The 19,777-nt window shown below is 51.0% G+C and overlaps 1 long non-coding RNA gene across 1 annotated transcript in view; it reads right to left on the minus strand.

Moving 5' to 3' along the window:
• Nucleotides 1–12,097: 12,097 nt before the first annotated feature.
• LOC148135230 (uncharacterized) overlaps nucleotides 12,098–19,777 on the minus strand; it is a 114,711-nt gene continuing 107,031 nt past the window's right edge. Inside the window, exon 3 of the long non-coding RNA XR_015755563.1 lies at nucleotides 12,098–12,422. This is a non-coding gene — a long non-coding RNA (uncharacterized LOC148135230). The remainder of the gene's footprint in view (nucleotides 12,423–19,777) is intronic.

The following is a 19,777-nucleotide window of genomic DNA, read 5'->3' on the forward strand; positions in this document are numbered from 1 at the left end:
AAGTGCCTCAGTCTTTCCTCATACGATTTTCCTTCCATACCAGGCAACATCCTGGTAAACCTCCTCTGCACCCGTTCCAATGCCTCCACATCCTTCCTATAGTATGGCGACCAAAACTGCACACAATATTCCAGATGCGGCCGTACCAGAGTCTTATACAACTGCATCATGACCTCAGGACTCCGGAACTCAATTCCTCTACCAATAAAAGCCAGTACGCCATATGCCTTCCTCACCGCACTATTTACCTGGGTGGCAACTTTCAGAGATCTGTGTACATGGACACCAAGATCCCTCTGCTCATCCACACTACCAAGTATCCGACCATTAGCCCAGTACCCCATCTTTTTGTTATTCTTCCCAAAGTGAATCACCTCGCACTTAGCTACATTGAATTCCATCTGCCACCTTTCTGCCCAGCTCTGCAGCTTCTCTATATCCTGCTGTAACCTGCCACATGCTTCCTCACTGTCAACAACTCCTCCGACTTTCGTATCATCCGCAAACTTGCTCACCCAACCTTCGAACCCCTCTTCCAGGTCATTTATAAAAATGACAAACAGCAATGGTCCCAAAACAGATCCTTGTGGAACACCGCTAGTGACGGCACTCCATGAAGAAACTTTGCCATCAACTACTACCCTCTGTCTTCTTCCATCCAGCCAATTTCTAATCCAAACCTCCAACTCACCCTCAATGCCATATCTCCGTATTTTCTGCAGTAGCCTACCATGGGGAACCTTATCAAACGCCTTACTAAAATCCATATATACCACATCTACCGCTTTCCCCTCATCAACCTCCTTCGTCACCTTTTCAAAGAATTCAATAAGGTTTGTGAGGCACGACTTGCCCTTCACAAAACCATGCTGACTATCCTTGATCACATTATTCCTATCCAGATGTGCATAAATCCTATCCCTTACAATTCTCTCTAAGACTTTGCCCACAACAGAAGTGAGACTCACCGGCCTATAGTTACTAGGGCTATCCCTACTCCCCTTTTTGAACAAGGGAACCACATTTGCTATCCTCCAGTCTTCTGGGACTACTCCTGTAGACAAAGAGGACATAAAAATCAAGGCCAATGGCTCTGCAATCTCCTCCCTTGCTTCCCAGAGAATCCTAGGATAAATGCCATCAGGCCCAGGGGACTTATCTATTTTCACCTTTTCCAGGATTTCCAACACCTCTTCTCTACATACCTCAAAGCCATCCATTCTACTTATTTGTGCCTCAGTATTCTCATCGACAACAATGCCCTGTTCCTGAGTGAATACTGAAGAAAAGTATTCATTCAGTGTCTCCCCAATCTCTTCCGCCTCCACACGCAACTTCCCCCTACTATCCTTGACTGGACCTATTCCTACCCTAGTCATTCTTTTATTCCTAACATACCTATAGAAAGCCTTAGGGTTTTCCCTAATCCTATCTACTAAGGACCTTTCATGTCCCCTCCTTGCTGCTTTTAGCTCTCTCTTCAGGTCCTTCCTGGCTACCCTATAACTCTCAATCGCCCCAATTGAACCTTCACGTCTCATCTTGAGATAGGCCGCCCTCTTCCATTTAACAAGGGATTCCAATTCCTTATTAAACCACGGCTCCCTCGCACGACCCTTTCCTTCCTGCCTGACAGGTACATAATTATCAAGGACACTCAGTAGTTGCCCCTTGAACAAGTTCCACATATCATTTACACTCTTGTCTTGGAGTCTACTTTTCCAAGCCACACATCCTAAGTCATGCCTCACCGCATCATAATTTCCCTTACCCCAGCTATAATTCTTGCCCTGTAGTACACACTTATCCCTCTCCATCACGAGTGTAAAAATCACCGAATTATGGTCACTATCCCCAAAGTGCTCACCTACCTCTAATTCTAACACCTGGCCTGGTTCGTTACCCAGAACCAAATCCAGTATGGCCTCACCTCTTGTTGGCCTGTCTACATATTGTGTCAGGAAACTCTCCTGCACACATTGAACAAACACTGACCCATCTAACGAACTTGAGCTATAGCTTTCCCAATCAATATCAGGAAAGTTAAAGTCCCCCATAACAACCACCCTATTACTGTCACTCATCTCCTGAATCACCTTCCCAATCCTTTCTTCAATGATTCTAGGACTATTAGGAGGCCTGTAAAAGACTCCTAACAGGGTGACCTCACCTTTCCTATTCCTAACCTCAGCCCAAACTACCTCAGATGGCAAGTCCTCATCCATCGTCCTTTCCACCGCTGTAATACTATCTTTGACAAGCAATGCCACACCTCCCCCTCTTTTACCCCCACCTCTGACCCTACTAAAACATTTAAATCCCGAAACCTGCAACAGCCAATCCTGTCCCTGTTCTAGCCATGTCTCCGTAATAGCCACAACATCGAAGTCCCAGGTACCAACCAACGCTGCAAGTTCACCTACCTTATTCCGTATACTTCTTGCATTGAAGTATACACACTTCAAGCCACTTCCCTGTTTACAGGCACCCTCCTTGGAAATTGATGCCATGTTCCTCACCTCCCTACACTCCAGGCCCTGCACCCTGAAGCTACAATCTGGGTTCCCATGCCCCTGCCGAGTTAGTTTAAACCCCCCCCAAGAGCACTAGCAAACCTCCCCCCAAGGATACTGGTTCCCCTCAGGTTCAGGTGTAGACCATCCTGTTTATAGAGGTCCCACCGTCCCCAGAAAGAACCCCAGTTATCCAAAAACTGGAACCCCTCCCTCCTGCACCATCCCTGAAGCCACGCATTTAATTGTTCTCTCTCCCTATTCCTCGAATCTCTATCACGTGGCACGGGTAACAAACCAGAGACAACAACTCTGTTTGTTCTAACTCCAAGCTTCCAACCTAGCTCCCTGAAAGCCTGTCTAACATCCTCGGCACTCCTCCTACCTATGTCGTTGGTGCCAATGTGGACCACGACTTCGGGTTGCTCCCCCTCCCCCTCCAGGACCCGGAAAACACGATCAGAGACATCACGTACCCTTGCACCTGGGAGGCAACATACCAAACGTGAGTCTCTCTCGTTCCCACAAAACCGCCTATCTGTGCCACGAACTATCGAGTCCCCAATTACTACTGCTCTGCTCTTCTTCACCCTTCCCTTCTGAGTAACGGGGACAGGCTCCGTGCCAGAGACCTGAGCCCCGTTACTTACCCCTGGTAAGTCATCCCCCCCACAAGTATCCAAAACGGTATACTTGTTCTTGAGGGGAATGGCCGCAGGAGGTCCCTGCACTGGCTGCTTCCTCCCAGTCCCCCTCACTGTAACCCATCTATCTGCCATCTTTGGAGTTACTACTTCCCTATAACTCTGATCTATGACCCCCTCTGCCTCCCGAATGATCCGAAGTTCATCCAACTCCAGCTCCAGTTCCCTAACACGGTCTTGGAGGAGCTGGAGATGGGTGCACTTCCTGCAAGTGTAATCGGCAGGGACGTCGATGGCATCCCTCACCTCATACATGTTGCAGGAGATAGTTTGAGCCTTTTCCACCAGACACTAAGATTGTGGCTGATCAAGTTGGGGTCTCAGCTCCACTTTGCTCTCTATATCCCATTATCCGTGACTCACTTCTCTGTCAAATATTTACCTAATGCAGCTTTCAATCAATGTGAGCATGGAGGCACGATAAACTTCCAGTGAAGAGAATTCCCACTTGAAAGGTCCTTTCAGAATTATTCGTCATCCTTTTTATAGAATCAGAGCGTCATGCAGAACGGAAACAGACCCGTTAGTCCAACCTGTTCACTCCGATCAGATATCAAACCTGATCCAGTCCCATTTGCCAGCATTTGACCAATATCCCTCCTCTTTCAGATACTTTTTAAATGTGCGATTGTAACTGCCTTCACCACTTCCTCTGACAGCACTTTCCATACACACACCACTCTCTGTGTGTAACATTTACCTTCAGGTCCCTTCTAAATCATTCGCCCTCTCCCCTTCAACCTATGCTCTCTTGCTCTGGACTCCCCTACACTGGGGAGCAGAACGTGGCTGTTCAGAATATCTATGCCTCTGATGATTTTATAAATCTCTATAATGTCACCCCTCAACCTCTGACACTTCCAGGGAGAAACACCTCACCCTAATCAACCTCTCCCTACAGCTCAAACCTCCAGTTCTGGAACATCTGTGTCTAAATCATTTCTGCAGAAAACCGAGTTGCATGCAGTATTTTTAAAGTGGCCTCACCAACATCCTGTACAGATGCAACATACCATCACAACCCCTATACACAATGCTCTGACTGATTAAGGGAGATGTGCCAAATGTGTTCTGTCCCACTCTGTCTACCTGCGACTCCACGTTCAAGGAACAATGTACCTGCAGCCCTATCCCTTTGTTTCACAACACGCCCCAGGACCTTACCATCAAGTGTATAATTCCTGCCCTGGTTTGCATTCACAAAATTCAAAATCTCGTATTTATCTAAATTAAACTTAATCTGTCACTCTTTGCCCTTTTGTCCCATCTAATTGTGGTCTTGTTGTACTCTGAGATAATCTACTACACTGCCTTTCTGATGTAATCTGTAAACTTAGTAACAATGGCCCCAATATTCACATCTAAATCCTTTACATAAATGATGAAATGCAGTGAACTCAGTACTGATTCTTACAGCACACTGCTGCTCACAAGCCTCCAGTCTGAAAAATACCCCTCTTCCTTCAAGCCAATTGTGACTAGCTTCCTCTCTATCCCATGTGACCGAACCTTACTCATTTGTCTACCAATCAGAATGAAATACTTGCTATGAAGAGGGGCTGAGTAGGTTAGGTTTATTTTCACTGGAAAAAAAGAGATTGAGGGGGGACTTGATTGAGGTTTACAAAATCATGAAGGGTATAGACAGAGACAAGCTTTTTCCCAGAGTGAAGGATTCAATAACGAGAAGTCGTGCATTCAAGATGAGAGGTGGAAAGTTTAAGGGGGATACACACGGTAAGTACTTCACACAGAAGGTGGTGGGCATTTTGAACGTGTTGCTAGCAGAGGTGGTAGAGGCAGACACGGTAGATTCATTTAAGAAGAGTCTGGACAGATGCATGAGTAGGTGGGAGCAGAGGGGTACATATGCTTAGGAATTGACCGACAGATTTAGACAGTACATTTGGATCGGCTCAGGCTTGGAGGGCTGGAGGGCCTGTTCCTGGGCTGTAAATTTTCTTTGCTCTTTGTTCTTTAAATGAACACCTTGCTGAGGTCCATATAGACAATATCTACCAAACTGCCTTCATCAATCTTCTTTGTCACCTCTTCAAAAAACACAACCGATTTAATGAGACATGATTTCCCATGCAGAAAGCCATGTTGTCTACCCCGATCAGCCCTTGCCTTCCCAAATGTATGTAAATGCTATCCCTCAGAATCCCCTCCAACAACTTACCCACCACTGACGTCAGGCTCACCCGTCTATAGTTCCCCGGCTTTTGGGTCACTGTTTCCTTTTCTAGTCCCACTCTTCCACTGCTCACAACAAATGTTAAATATAACCAGGTTGGTGAGATGGCCGATGATATCGGTCTCACACTGGGTCAGGGTCAGTTTTAGGAACAAGTCAGGCTAGTTACTTTAATCTGCTAAAACAACACGTTTATGATCCAGGGCAATGTTACTCAAACTATGATGGAAAGATGAATGGCAAACTGTTTGAGTATTGCAAATATATAATCAATAGCTTGGAGAGGGTCGACGCTAGGAAATTGTTTCCGCTAGGCGAGGAAACTAGGACCCGTGAACACAGCCTTAGAATTAGAGGGGGTCGATTCAGAACAGAAATGCGGAGACATTTCTTCAGCCAGAGAGTGGTGGGCCTGTGGAATTCATTGCCGCAGAGTGCAGTGGAGGCCGGGACACTAAATGTCTTCAAGGCAGAGATTGATAAATTATTGATGTCACAAGGAATTAAGGGCTACGGGGAGAATGCGGGTAAGTGGAGTTCAAATGCCCATCAGCCATGATTGAATGGCGGAGTGGAATCGATGGGCCGAATGGCCTTACTTCCGCTCCTATGTCTTATGGTCTTATGGTCTAATGGTCTAGTACTTCCCTTTCTAAACACACACACACACGCACACACAAACACACAAACACAAACACATGCATACACACACACAGACAGATTAACAAAATTTCTGCAATTTTAATTTGAAAGAACTTTGTCCAGATATTAATGGAACTCATGACAAAAGTAAAAATTGAGGTTGTCTAAAACATTTTTCTGCTTCTGAAGATATTGTACTCATATAGCTGCTAGCAATGGGATTCCATCCTGGGAGAGTTAGATTTGGCTGCATTCCCTTTGCTTTAGGCAGTGAGTAGATTCCAATGAATTATGGTCAGGGAGCACCCAATGGGTAGTACGGTGGTTAGCACTGCTGCCTCACAGCACCAGGGACTTGGGTTCGATTCCAGCCTTGGGTGACTGTCGGTGTGGAGCTTGCACATTCTCCACTTTCCTGTGTGAGCTTCTAATGGGTGATCCAGTTTCCTACCACAGCTCAAACTGTGTAGGTTTGGTGGATTGGTCATGCTAAATTGTCTGTAGTGTTCAGGGAATTCTAGGTTAGGCGCATTAGTCAGGGGCAAATATAGGGGAATGGGTTGGGAAGGTTGGTATGGATTTGTTGGGCCGAAGGGCCTGTTTCAACACTGCAGGGATTCTATAAAAATAAGAATGGTAATGATGACTGTAGATTTTGTTTTAGCTTGCACACATTGCTGTGGTGAGGGACACTGAAGGAGGGAGAGTGCAATAGGCCGTTCCTTCTCAGGAGGATTGCATTTTCTCCCTCTCTGAGTTGAATCACATAAAAATATCATCCTTTCCCAAACTGGACCCCATGTGAGGTCTCCTTGTACATTGTCGAACTATGTCTCCATCACATTCCCTGTTCCATGTAGGTGCATCATTGCTACTGTCATACACAGAGCCATATCCTTAACAGAAAATGGTCTCGATCAATTTGAAATATGTTTACATTGCCCTGCGTCATGAAAAAAATAAAATATTTAATGTATTGAGAATACCTGTGTTAAAATGAATGCATTTTTTTAACAAATACAGAAATTGCTGGTAAAGCTCGGCAGGTCTGTCAGTACCCAGATGCCTTTTACATGCTGCATTTTGTGGGTGGCACGGTGGCACAGTGGTTAGCACTGCTGCCTCACAGCGCCAGAGACCTGGGTTCAATTCCTGCCTCAGGCGACTGTCAGTGTGGAGTTTGCACATTCTCCCCGTGTCTGCGTGGATTTCCTCCGGGTGCTCTGGTTTCCTCCCACAGTCCAAAAATGTGCAGGTTAGATGAATTGGCCGTGCTAAATTGCCTGTAGTGTTCGGTACAGGGGTAAATGTAGGGGAATGGGTATGGGTGGGTGCGCTTCGGCGGGGCGGTGTGGACTTGTTGGGCCGAAGGGCCTGTTTCCACACTGTAAGTAATCTGTAAAGTTGTACCAGCCTCCACCACTTCCTCTGGCAGCTCATTCCATACACACACCACTCTCTGTGTGAAAAGGTGCCCTTTAGGTCTCATCAAACTTTTCCCCTCTCACTTTCAAACAATGCCCTCTAGTTTTGGACGCCCCAAACTGGGGTAAAACCCTGACTACTCACCCTATCCAGGACCGTTCCGATTTTATAAATCTTTACTGCTGCGAAATGTGACTTCAATCAACACGAATAACTGGACTTTCAGTCATCCTGGGCCTAAATTCTGAAATTGCAATACTGACACGTCTTCCTTCTCCATCAAGTCACAATTTTAAATCCATTTTAATCAGTTTGTTCAGATGTATCATGAGACACATCTGTGGGCTTTACACCCAGACCTTTGTGGCCAGAGGTAGGGACACTAGCAATACCCATAAAGCTGTAACAGTATTCTCCTGTGTGTTTGCTCATCAGCCTGGTTTGACATGCTGTGTCATACCTCTGCAACAGGCAGGACTTAAATCCAGGCCTTCTAGTCTAGAGCTAGGAATGCTACCACACAAGTTCAGGAATTGGAATCAAATCCAGAGTTCTGGCTCAGAGGCAGGTACACTACCCACTACACTACCATACCCAGATTTTGGGTTATATGTTATGCCCACTTTCAGCTCGATGTGGATTTATTACAATCAGTTTACCATTACTGAACTACACAAAACACTTTGTATTGTTAAGCAAATGCAAGATATTTGTCTCAACTGTAGGATGTTGAGTGTACGTGCTGTGCCATCGAAATTAACTATGAACATCTTTAATCGCTATTATCTGTAGTCTGGAATATTAGGGAAAGAAATCCTGCAGCCACACTCAGCCCAATGAAGGGTCTCAAATGGATATTTATTACTGAACAGCAGAGACGAAGGAAGAGCTTAATTTCTGGTCCCACAACACCGATCACTCTTAACCAACTCTAACGTGCGACTCCCCTCTTCCTGGCCGGTGATTACTGTCCAGCCTCTCCTCCCCACTGACTGTGTCAGCAATCTGTCCCTCCTCCCTCTAACCACACAAGGCAAACCAAGCTCAGGGTCTTTGTGAAAATCAAGGCCGGAGTGTGCAAGCATCCTGGAGAGGGATGGGCATTTTAAAATTGAAGGGGGAGGGGGAGGTGGCAGTAATACCACACACTGGGCTGAGGGGTAGCAGATGGAGTTTTAATTGTATTTGGTAAATCAAAGAAGAGCAGGACCAATACAATTAAAAGTAGAGCCTTTGGCAATGTTGTAGAACAGAGACCTAGGCCCTCAGGTATAATTCTTTAAAATTTGCATCTCATATAGATAGCGTGTTTAAGAATGTGTTTAACACACTTGTCTTCATCGGTCAGACCTTTGAGTATCGGAATTGGGACGTCATGTTGAGGATGTACAGGACATTGGTGAGACCTCTTCTGGAATACTGTGTTCAGTCTGGTCATCCTGCCCGCTCATTCCATAGGCACACCACCCTCTGGGTGAAAAAGCTGCCCCTTATGTCACTTTAATATTTCCCCTCTCACTTTAAGCCCATATCCTCTAGTTTTGGTCTCCCCGTACCTTAGAAAACACATTGACTATTCACTTTGATATTACTGACCTTGATATTCTTAAGCTGGAGAGGGTTCAGAAGAGATTAACCTGGATGTTGCTGGGAAAGGAGGGAGTGAGCTATAAGGAGAGGCTGGATCTTTTTTCACTGAAGAATTTGAGATTCTGCGGTAACTTTACACAGGTTTATAAAATAATGAGGGGTACAGATAAGCTGAAGGGCTGATGTCTTTTCCCTAGAGTTGGGGATTCAAAACTGAGGGATAATTAAGGTGCAAGGAAAAAGATTTACAAAAGTCATGAGAGGTAATTATGTTAGACAGAATCTGGCTTGGGTGTGGAATGAACTTCCAGAGGAAGTGGTGAAAGCGGGGACAGTTACAACATTTAAAGGACATTTAGATCAGTCCATGGATAAGACATCAGTTTGGATGGTGCTGTGAGCAGCTGCCCTCTCCCTCGCCCTCTCTGAATGAATCCCTGTTGGTATTCACCCTCTGCCAATGTCTGTGCAGTGGCGTGGGGAGGCCAGCAGAGGGTGGCATTGCATCTCTTTAAGCACCACAGAGACTGCCAGACCTGCCCCACACAGAGACACACAGATACACACACAGCAATTGTAAGGACACAACATTGAGCTCATCTGGTAATTTAAACTAAACATAAAGAAATGCTCAATTTGCCTTGTAAACTGGTAAAATATGAGGGACAGAGAACTCCCAAATTCCACTGTTTAAATAAAAATACCAATTTTTTTTTTTTAACCCTGAAACTGAACATTTTACATCAACTATTCACAACTCGGAGAGCTCATTTCTCTTAATTGCTTATTACCCTACTCCAACTCTACAGCAATATACTGTTTCAAAAAGACACTTATTAACATTACATAAACGTAATTTCAAAACCACACAGCAGCTGACCTCACACCAATATCACTTTTTCCCAACTTTCCTGGGAAGCCTGTCTCATGTTACAGGATGCTATCCAAGTGTTTACATTTCAGCATTCTGTAATCTGGGAACACATCATTCCATGACACTGTCTCTCAGTCTCCCCCTCTCTGTCTATACCCCAACCCCTCCCATGTGGTGATATTTAAACTGATTTCCCCGCCACCTCTCTGTGGCAGTGATGTTCACACCCACAGCACCCCCTTGTCAGGGCACAATGGAGATAGGGAGCTGTAAATGGGTGGGAGCTGCACATCCCGTCACTTCCAGCATGGGCTGCAAGTTTCCCCACGCTGGGCAGTGATTTATCACAGTGTTACTGAGCAATGCACTGGTGTGATGTACACAGCTCTACATGCTGGGAGCGTAACTACTCCAGGGTTACAGATCAATTCACTGGTGTGATGTACACAGCTCTACATGCTGGGAGGGTAACTGCTCCTGGGTTACAGATCAATGTACTGGGGTGGGGTACACAGTCCTACATGTTGGGAGGGTAACTGCTCCAGGGTTACAGATCAATGTACTGGGGTGGGGTACACAGTCCTACATGCTGAGAGGGTAACTGCTCCTGGGTTACAGATCAATGTACTGGGGTGGGGTACACAGTCCTACATGTTGGGAGGGTAACTGCTCCAGGGTTACAGATCAATGTACTGGGGTGGGGTACACAGTCCTACATGCTGAGAGGGTCACTGCTCCTGGCTTATAGATTAATTCACGGGTGATCACTGCGCAGGTCGCTGTGGTGGTCAGACTATCTGGTTGAGTTTTATAGATAACGCACTGCTGTGATCTAAACAGCTCACTGCCCTGGACAGATATATGGTCTGGGTTCATAGACCAATGCCCTGATCTGATCTGCGCAGTGTTCCACTCTGGACAGATCGCTGGATTGTATTGACCAGTGCAATGGATGAATCTGGACAGATTGCTGGGTTGTACTGAGCAGGACACTGGCCTGGTCTGCACAGTGTTCCACAGTGAACAGATATCCCCTCTGGGTGTATGGTGTCTGGGCTGGTTCTGTGCGGTGGATTGAGAATGTGGTATATCTAACCCTTTCAGCTGATCTGGCAATGCCTTTAGTTCCCATTCCTGTGATTGGACCCTCCGTCTCGCACCCCATTAATGTTACAGTGTTCCCAGGGACAGTACATCATGTTGGTGGGGTGGGTAGGGGGGAAAGGTGATAGACAGGTCAAGGAGTTCCCCGGAACGTTCTGTCCCCAACATTCCATAACTGCCATTCCCCGGAACGTTCTGTCCCCGACATTCTATAACTGCCATTCCCCGGAACGTTCTGTCCCCGACATTCTATAACTGACATTCCCCGGAACGTTCTGTCCCCAACATTCTATAACTGTCATTCCCCGGAACGTTCTGTCCCCAACATTCTATAACCGACATTCCCCGGAACGTTCTGTCCCCAACATTCTATAACCGACATTCCCCGGAACGCTCTGTCCCTGACATTCTATAACTGACATTCCTCGGAACGTTCTGTCCCCAACATTCTATAACTGACATTCCTCGGAACATTCTGTCCCCGACATTCTATAAGTGACATTCCCCGGAACGTTCTGTCCCTGACGTTGTTTGTGAACGGCCGGACGTCAGTGAATTGAACAAATGATAAGATCCCGAGGGAAGAGATCCCGTTCCAGGGAGAAGGAGACACTGTACCGAAGGCCCCTCAGGCAGTTAAAGGGGTGAATACGTTTTCCCTGCGTTTACATTTCTTCCCGACACAGGATCGACCACAATTTAGACCAAAATACAGAAATTCCCAAACTCCGTTTGTCTTCAGGAAACTGGGAGAGAATCCTTCAGGACAGCAACATCCCCACCCTCCGTATTAGGAACTGGGAAGGAGTGACCTGTGTCTGCTCTCGAGTGATCGAGTGTGTGGGAATGTTCCAGAAACCATCTGTCCTTATGGATGTGTCTCTGTGTGATTGGGGAGGGAGGGTTTCTTGTGGTTTATGTCACATTTTTGTCAGTAATTCAGATCTTCCCATTTGTTATTCCCGCTCCAATTATTTTAATAAATCCCTGAATACAGGGAGACATTTGAAAACCTCACTGGGTCCCCGATCAAACGGGTCCCTTTGCCTCCAGGCTGATGGATAATGGGTTTGTTTTCCTTCCTCACAGTTAACGTAGTGACCATCTACGTCCTGCTTTATAAAGATTGTGGATTGTCTCCATGTGTCAGACGTTACCTGGGGGCCATGGCAGCGGCGGATCTCCTGGTCATTATCCTCGACCTGATCCTGAGACACATTCCCATTGTTTATCGGGAACAGTTTTATTTCCTGAGGGACTCCGTCCCCGTGTGTAATATCCACGCCGTCCTGCTTTATGCAGCCACTGACTGCTCTGTCTGGTTCACCGTCACTTTCACCTTTGATCGGTTTGTGGCCATTTGTTGCCAGAAGCTGAACAGTAAATATTGCAGTGAGAAGACGGCGGCTGTGGTTCTGGGAGCAGTGACTGTGCTGAGCTGTTTAAAGGACATTTCCTGGTATTTTATGTTCATGGCTCGGTATCGGCTGCTGAACACCCCCTGGTTTTGTGATGTAACAGCCGCTGTTTATTCCTCCAGTGTCTGGGTCACAATCGAGTCCCTCCACCACATTCTAACCCCGGGTGTCCCATTTCTCCTGATTCTGCTGCTCAATGTTCTCACCGTCAGACACATTGTAGTGACCAGCAGAGCCCGCAGGAGACTCCGCACTCACACCAATGGGGACGCTCAGTCTGACACTGAAATGAGAAACCGAAAAAAATCCATCATTTTACTGTTTGTGATCTCGGCCAATTTCATTCTGTTATGGTCAACGTTCATGCTGTATTCTATATGGAGACGGTTGTATGAGTTTGGGTATCGGTCTGTGAATCTCTATTACTTTGTGCGGGAATTGGGCTTCATGCTGCAGCTCCTCAGTTGCTGCACAACACCGCGATTTATGCCGTGACCCAGACTAAGTTCAGGCAGCAGCTGAAGAATGTGCTGAAATATCCCTTCACCCAGATCCATCCATCCATCAAATTCCCGCATTAATCAATCCATCCGGGATTTTCTCATTTCAGTTCAGTGTTTCAGTGATGGAGCAGCCTGTCGCTATGGTAACAGACTGAGGGTAGCGCTGGTTTGTCCATCCTTATCCCACAGGGGGTTACAGGGAAACATTTCAATGTTTCTCACAACTCAGGGGCCAGTGAGAAAAGGCACCATCCCACTGACTGTATCCATCATTTCCATTTGTAACCAATAAAAATGTTGATGAAAGCGTGCCGAGCAGCAGAGTGACCGATGTTGTTGTGTGTCTTTGTGTTGGAGAAACTGAGCTGGAGAGAGACAGACTCAGCCCCAAGTCCTGGTCCTCAGGGAAGGGGAGGGCACCGCGCCCTGAGCTCAGGAGCTGGGTTTAACTCCCTCTGTCCCTCCCATTCCAACCTGTCCTCCCCATTTCCTCTCCCCCACTCTCTCCACCTGCTTCCACTCTTTCCTCTCCCCCTCCCCTGCACTCTCTCTCTGTCCTGCCGGCTGTCTCCCTCCCGCAATTCCGTCTCTACTCCATTTTTCCCCCTCCTCTCACCTCCCACATCTCTCTATCATCTCACAACCACCCCTCCAACCACATGCAGCCACAGCACCACCCACTACCCGCCTTCCCAGTATCTGGATCAGAGGGAGGTGGACGCGTCAGGGAGACAGGCTGCGTCAGAGAGGGAGGGAGGGGCAGGAGGAAGAGATATTTAGTCAGAGAGAAACTGAGGGAGGTGGGGAGAAAGAGAGACCGAGGTAGGTGGATCGAGAGTGAGAGATGGTAGAGAGAGAGTGAAGGAGCAGGGAGAGAGGGAGAGAGAGAGGGGGGGGGGGGGGGCAAGGGAGAGAAAAGGTGAGGGAGAGAGAGAGAAATAGTGGAAGACATAACGAGAGAGGGGTCAGAGAGTAGGGGACAGAGAGAGGGGAGACAGAGAGAGAGGGACAAAGAGGGAGGGGGACAGAGAGAGAGAGGGGGACAGAGAGAGATGGGGACAGAGAGAGGGGGACAGAGAGAGAGGGGAACAGAGAGAGAGGTGGACAGAGAGAGGGGGACAGAGAGAGGGGGACAGAGAGAGAGGTACAGAGAGAAAGGGGGGACAGAGAGAGGGGTTCAGAGAGATGGGGACAGAAAGATGGGGACAGAGAGATGGGGACAGAGAGAACGGGAGAGAGGGGAACAGAGAGAGGGGGACAGAGAGAGAGGGACAGAGAAAGAGGGAAAGAGAGAGGGGTCAGAGAGAGGGGGACTGAGAGAGGAGGACAGAGAGAGAGGGGCACAGAGAGAGGGGGACAGAGAGAGAGGGACAGAGAGAAGGGGGGACAGAGAGATGGGGACAGAAAGAACGGGAGAGAGAGGGGGACAGAGAGAGGGGGACTGAGAGAGGGGGACAGAGAAAGGGGGACAGAGAGAGGGGTCAGAGAGATGGGGGCAGAGAGAGGGGGACAGGGAGAGAGGGACAGAGAGAAAGGGATGACAGAGAGATGCGGACAAAGAGAACGGGAGAGAGAGGGGGACAGAGAGAGGGGGACTGAGAGACAAAACAGAGAAAGGGGGACAGAGAGGGGGAGGCAGAGAGTGGGGAACAGAGAGAGGGGGACAGAGAGTTGGGGACAGAGAGAGGCGACAGATAGTGGGGGATGGAGAGAGTGGGGGACAGAGGGGGACGGGGGGACAGACAGGGAGGTGACAGAGAGAGGAGGGAGTGAGAGGGGGACACCGAGAGAGGGGGCACAGAGAGAGGGGGACAGAGAGAGGGGGCAGAGAGAGGGGACAGAGAGAGAGGGGGACAGAGAGAGGGGGACAGAGACAGAGGGGGACAGAGAGATGCAGGACAGAGGGGGGAGAGGGGGTACAGAGAGAGTGGGACAGAGAGAGGGAGGTGACAGAGAGAGAGAGTGACAGAGAAAGAGGGGCAGAGAGAGAGGGGGGACAGAGAGAGAGGGGTGGAGAGAGAGTGACGGAACAGAGAAGGGGGACAGACAGGAATACAGAGCGGGGAGAGGAGGGAAAGAGACAGTGGGGACAGAAAAAGTGGGGTACAGAGGGGGGCAGAGAGAGGAGTATAGGGGGACCGAGAGAGGGGGACAGAGAGGGGGGAACAGAGAGGGGGTGACAGAGAGAGAGGGGACGGGGGACAGAGAGAGGGGGACAGAGAGAGGGAGGGGACAGAGAGAGAAGGGGGGACGCAGAGAGAGGGGACAAAGAGAGGGGGTCAGAGAGAGGGGGACAGAGAGAGGGGGACAGAGAGGGGGGCAGAGAGAAAGGGCAGAGAGAGAGGGGCAGAGAGAGAGGGGGGCAGAGAGGGAGGGAGGGGACAGAGAACGGAGGACAGAGAGAGGGGGATAGAGAGAGGGTGGCAGAGAGAGGGGGACAGAAAGAAGAGGGCAGAGAGAGCGTGGGAAAGAAAGAGGTGGAAAGACAGGGGGACAGAGTGGACGGACAGAGAGAGTGGGGACAGAAAGAAGGTGGGACAGAGAGAGGGGGGACAGAGAGGGGGCGGTCAGAGTGGGAGGGGACAGAGAGGGGTGCGGTCAGAGAGGGAGGGGACAGAGAGAGAGGGGGGGGACAAGAGAGTGGCGGGAGTGAGGTAGGGGAGAGATGGGGAGAGAGGGGTGTAAAGAGAGGAGGAAGAGAGAGAGTGTGGACAGAGAGAGGGGGATAGTGAGTGGGGGGACAGAGAGAGAGAGGAGAACAGAGAGATGGAGACAGAGAGAGAGGAGGGTACAGAGAGAGGGGGGACAGACAGAGGGGTGACAGGGATCGAGGGGTACAGAGAGAGAGGGACAGAGAGAGGGGACAGAGAGAGGGGTAAAACGAGGGGGGGCAGGGGAGACAGGGGGGATTGAGAGAGGGGGGAAGTGAGAGAGGACAGAGAGAGGCGTGGGGGTCAGAGAGAGGGGGATGGGGTACAGAGAGAAGGGGGATAGAAAGAGGGGGGACAGAGAGAGTGGAACGGAGAGAGGGGGGACGGGGGGTGGAAAGAGGGGGCACAGAGAACGGAGGACAGAGAGAGGGGGACAGAGAGAGGGTGGCAGAGAGAGGGGGACAGAAAGAAGAGGGCAGAGAGAGCGTGGGAAAGAAAGAGGAGGAAAGACAGAGGGGGACAGAGTGGACGGGCAGAGAGAGTGGGGACAGAAAGAGGGTGGGACAGAGAGGGGGGACAGAGAGAGGGGGGCAGAGAGAGGGGGACAGAGAGAGGGGTGACAGAGGGGGGTACAGGGAGAAGGAGGGACAAGAGAGATGGGACAGAGAGAGTGGGGACAGTGAGAGAGGGGAGACAGAGAGACGGGGGCGCAGTAGAGTGGGCAAGGGGACAGAGATGGGGGGACAGAGAGGGGGGTATAGAGAGGGGGGGACAGAGAGAGGGGGGACAGAGAGGGGGATAGAGAGAGGGGGATAGAGAGAGGGGGATAGAGAGGGGGGACAGAGAGAGGGGAACGGAGAGAGAGGGGGAACAGAGAGGAGGGATAGAGAAGTGGGGACAGAAAGAGGGGAACGGACAGAGAGGGGGTACAGAGAGAGGGGGGCACAAAGAGGGGTGGACAGAAAGAGGGGACAGAGAGAGGGTGGAAAGAAAGAAGGGAGAAAGAGAGAAGGGGACAGAGGGGGCGGACAGAGAGTGGGGACAGAGAGAGGGAGGGACAGAGAAAGGGGGGACAGAGAGGAGGGTGACAGAGCAGGGGGTACAGAGAGGGGGGACAGAGAGAGGGGAGGCAGAGATAGGGGACAGAGAGAGAGTGGGGACAGAGAGAGGGGGGTGGACAGAGAGATGGGGACAGACTGAGAGGAATGTACAGAGAGAGGGGTGGACAGAGAGAATGGGGATAGGGAGGAGGGTGACAGACAGAGGGGGACAGAGCGGGGGGACAGAGGGGGGGGACAGAGAGAGGGGAGAAAGTGAGAGAGCGGGGACAGAGAGGGGGGTGGACCGAAAGGTGGTGACAGAGGGAGAGGAGGGTACAGAGAGAGGGGTGGACAGAGAGAATGGGGACAGAGAGAGAGTGGAAAGAAAGAGGGGGGGAAGAGAGAGGGGGACAGAGCGGGCGGACAGAGAGAGTGGGGACAGAGAGAGGAGGGAACAGAGGGAGAGGGGGTCAGAGAGAGGGGTGACAGAGAGAGAGGAGGACAGAGAGAGAGGGGGACAGAGGAAGACGGGGGGACAGAGTGAGGGGGACAGTGGAAGAGGAGGGAGAGAGAGAGGCGGACAGAGAGAGAGGGAGGACAGAGAGAGGTGGTACAGAGAGAGGGGGGATGGAGAGAGGGGGAACAGAGAGAGTCGGGACAGTGAGAGAGGGGAGAAAGAGAGACGGGGGCGTAGTAGGGGGGCAGGGGGACGGAGAAGGGGCACAGAGAGGGGGAATGAGAGAGGGTGACAGATGGGGCGTACTGAGAGCGGGGGGACAGAGAGAAGGAGAGGCAGAGAGAGAGGGGGACCGAGAGAGGGGGACAGAGAGCGGGAGAGACGGTGGGGTGGGGGGGGTGCAGAGAGATTGGGGGTCACAGAGACAGGGGCGGCAGAGGGGGCAGAGAGAGCTGTACTGAGAGAGGGGTACAGAGAGACAGGGGGACAGAGAGAGAGGGGGGGACAGAGAGGGGGGGGACAGAGAGTGGGGGGACAGTGAGAGGAAGACAGCGAGAGAGGGGGATACAGAGAGAGAGAGAGGAAAGAGAGAGGGGGACAGAGAGAGAGGGGGCAGAGAGAGTGGGGATCGAGAGAGGGGGACAGAGCGGGGGAACCGAGAGAGAGAGGGGGGACAGAGAAAGAAGGACAGAGAGAGGAGGGAACAGAGGGAGAGCTGGTCAGAGGGGGGTCAGAGGGGGAAGAGAGAGGGGTGACAGAGAGAGAGGGGTTCAGAGACAGGGTGACAGAGAGAGAGTGGGGACCGAGAGAGGGGGTGCCAGAGAGAGGGGAGAAAGAGAGAGATGGGGGATGGAGAGACGGGGTGGACAGAGAGATGGGGACAGAAGGAGAGGAGGGTACAGAGATAGGGGTGGACAGAAAGAGGGGGACAGTGAAAGGGTGGAAAGAAGGAGGGGGAAAGAGAGATGGGGACAGAGCGGGCGGACAGAGAGAGTGGTGACAGAAAGATGGAGGGACAGGGAAAGAGAGGGACAGAGAGAGGGGGCAGAGAGGAAGGGGACAGAGAGGGGGCGGTCAGAGAGAGAGGGGGTCAAAGAGAGAGGGGGATAGAGAGAGGGGATCAGAGAGAGAGGGGGGACAGACAGAGAGGGGGACAAGAGAATGGGGAAGAGAGAGGATGGAGTGATAGGAGAGAGAGAGGGCATAGAGAGATGGGGAAGAGAGTGGGGGGACAGAGAGAGGGAGGGACAGAGTGAGGAGGTGACAGAGAGAGAGGGGGAAAGAGGAGCATGACAGAGCAGGGCGTACAGAGAAGGGGGGACGGGGGGACAGAGGGGGGGCAGAGATAGGGGGACAGAGAGAGTGGGGACAGGGAGAGGGGGGTGAACAGAGAAAGTGGTGACAGAGAGAGGGTGGGACAGAGAGAGGGGGGCAGAGACGAGGGGACAGAGAGGGGGGCGGTCAGAGAGGGAGGGGACAGAGATGGAGAGGGGGACAAGAGAGTGGCGAAAGAGAGGTAGGGGAGAGATGGGGAGAGAGGGTGTAAAGAGAGGGGATAGAGAGAGAGTGTGGACAGAGAGAGGGTGATAGTGAGTGGGGGGACAGAGAGAGAGAGGTGGACAGAGAGATGGAGACAGAGGGAAAGGAGGGCACAGAAAGAGGGGGGACAGACAGAGGGGTGACAGGGAGAGAGGGGTACAGAGAGAGAGGGACAGAGAGAGGGGGACAGAGAGTTGGGTAAAACGAGGGGGGACAGTGGAGACAGGGGGGATTGAGAGGGGGGGACAGCGAGAGAGGGACAGAAAGAGGCGTGAGGGGTCAGAGAGAGGTGGATGGGGTGACAGAGAGAAGGGGGACATAAAGAGGGGGACAGAGAGAGAGGGGAACGGAGAGAGAGGGGGGACAGAGAGAGGGGGATAGAGAGAGGGGGACAGAGGGAGGGGGGAGAGAGAGGGTTAACAGAGGGGCGTACAGGGAGAAGGTGGGACAGAGAGAAAGGGGACAGAGAGAGTGGGGGCAGTGAGAGAGGGGAGACAGAGAGACTGGGGCGCAGTAGATGGGGCAGGGGGAGAGAGATGGGGGGACAGAGAGAAGGGAATGAGAGAGGGGGTTCAGAGTGGGCGGACTGAGAGCGTGGTGACAGAGAGAAGGAGGGGCAGAGAGAGGGGGACCGAGAGAGGGGGACAGAGAGGGGAGAGACAGGGGTGGGAGGCAGAGAAAGTGAGGTTCACAGAGAGAGGGCGGCAGAGGGGGCAGAGAGAGGTGTACACAGAGAGGTGGACAGAGAGAGAGCTAGGGACAGAGGGGGGGGGGAACAGAGAGAGAGGGGGTGCAGAGAGTGGGGGACAGAGAGAGTGGGACGGAGAGAGGAGGGAACAGAGGGAGAGGGGGTCAGTGGGGGCAGAGGGGGAAGAGAGAGGGGTGACAGAGAGAGGTGGTACAGAGAGAGGGGGATAGAGAGAGGGGGGACAGAGAGAGGGGAGACAGAGAGGTGGATAGAGAGAGGGGGATAGAGAGAAGAGGATAGAGAGAGGGGGGACAGAGAGAGGGGAACGGAGAGAGAGGGGGGCCAGAGAGGAGGGATAGAGAAGAGGGGACAGAAAGAGGGGAACGGACAGAGAGGGGGTACAGAGAGAGGGGGACACAGAGAGGGGTGGAC

Source organism: Chiloscyllium plagiosum, unplaced genomic scaffold, assembly GCF_037043375.1.
Source record: "Chiloscyllium plagiosum isolate Xiang-an unplaced genomic scaffold, Cpla_swu_hap1 HiC_scaffold_51, whole genome shotgun sequence".
NCBI lineage: Eukaryota > Metazoa > Chordata > Chondrichthyes > Orectolobiformes > Hemiscylliidae > Chiloscyllium > Chiloscyllium plagiosum.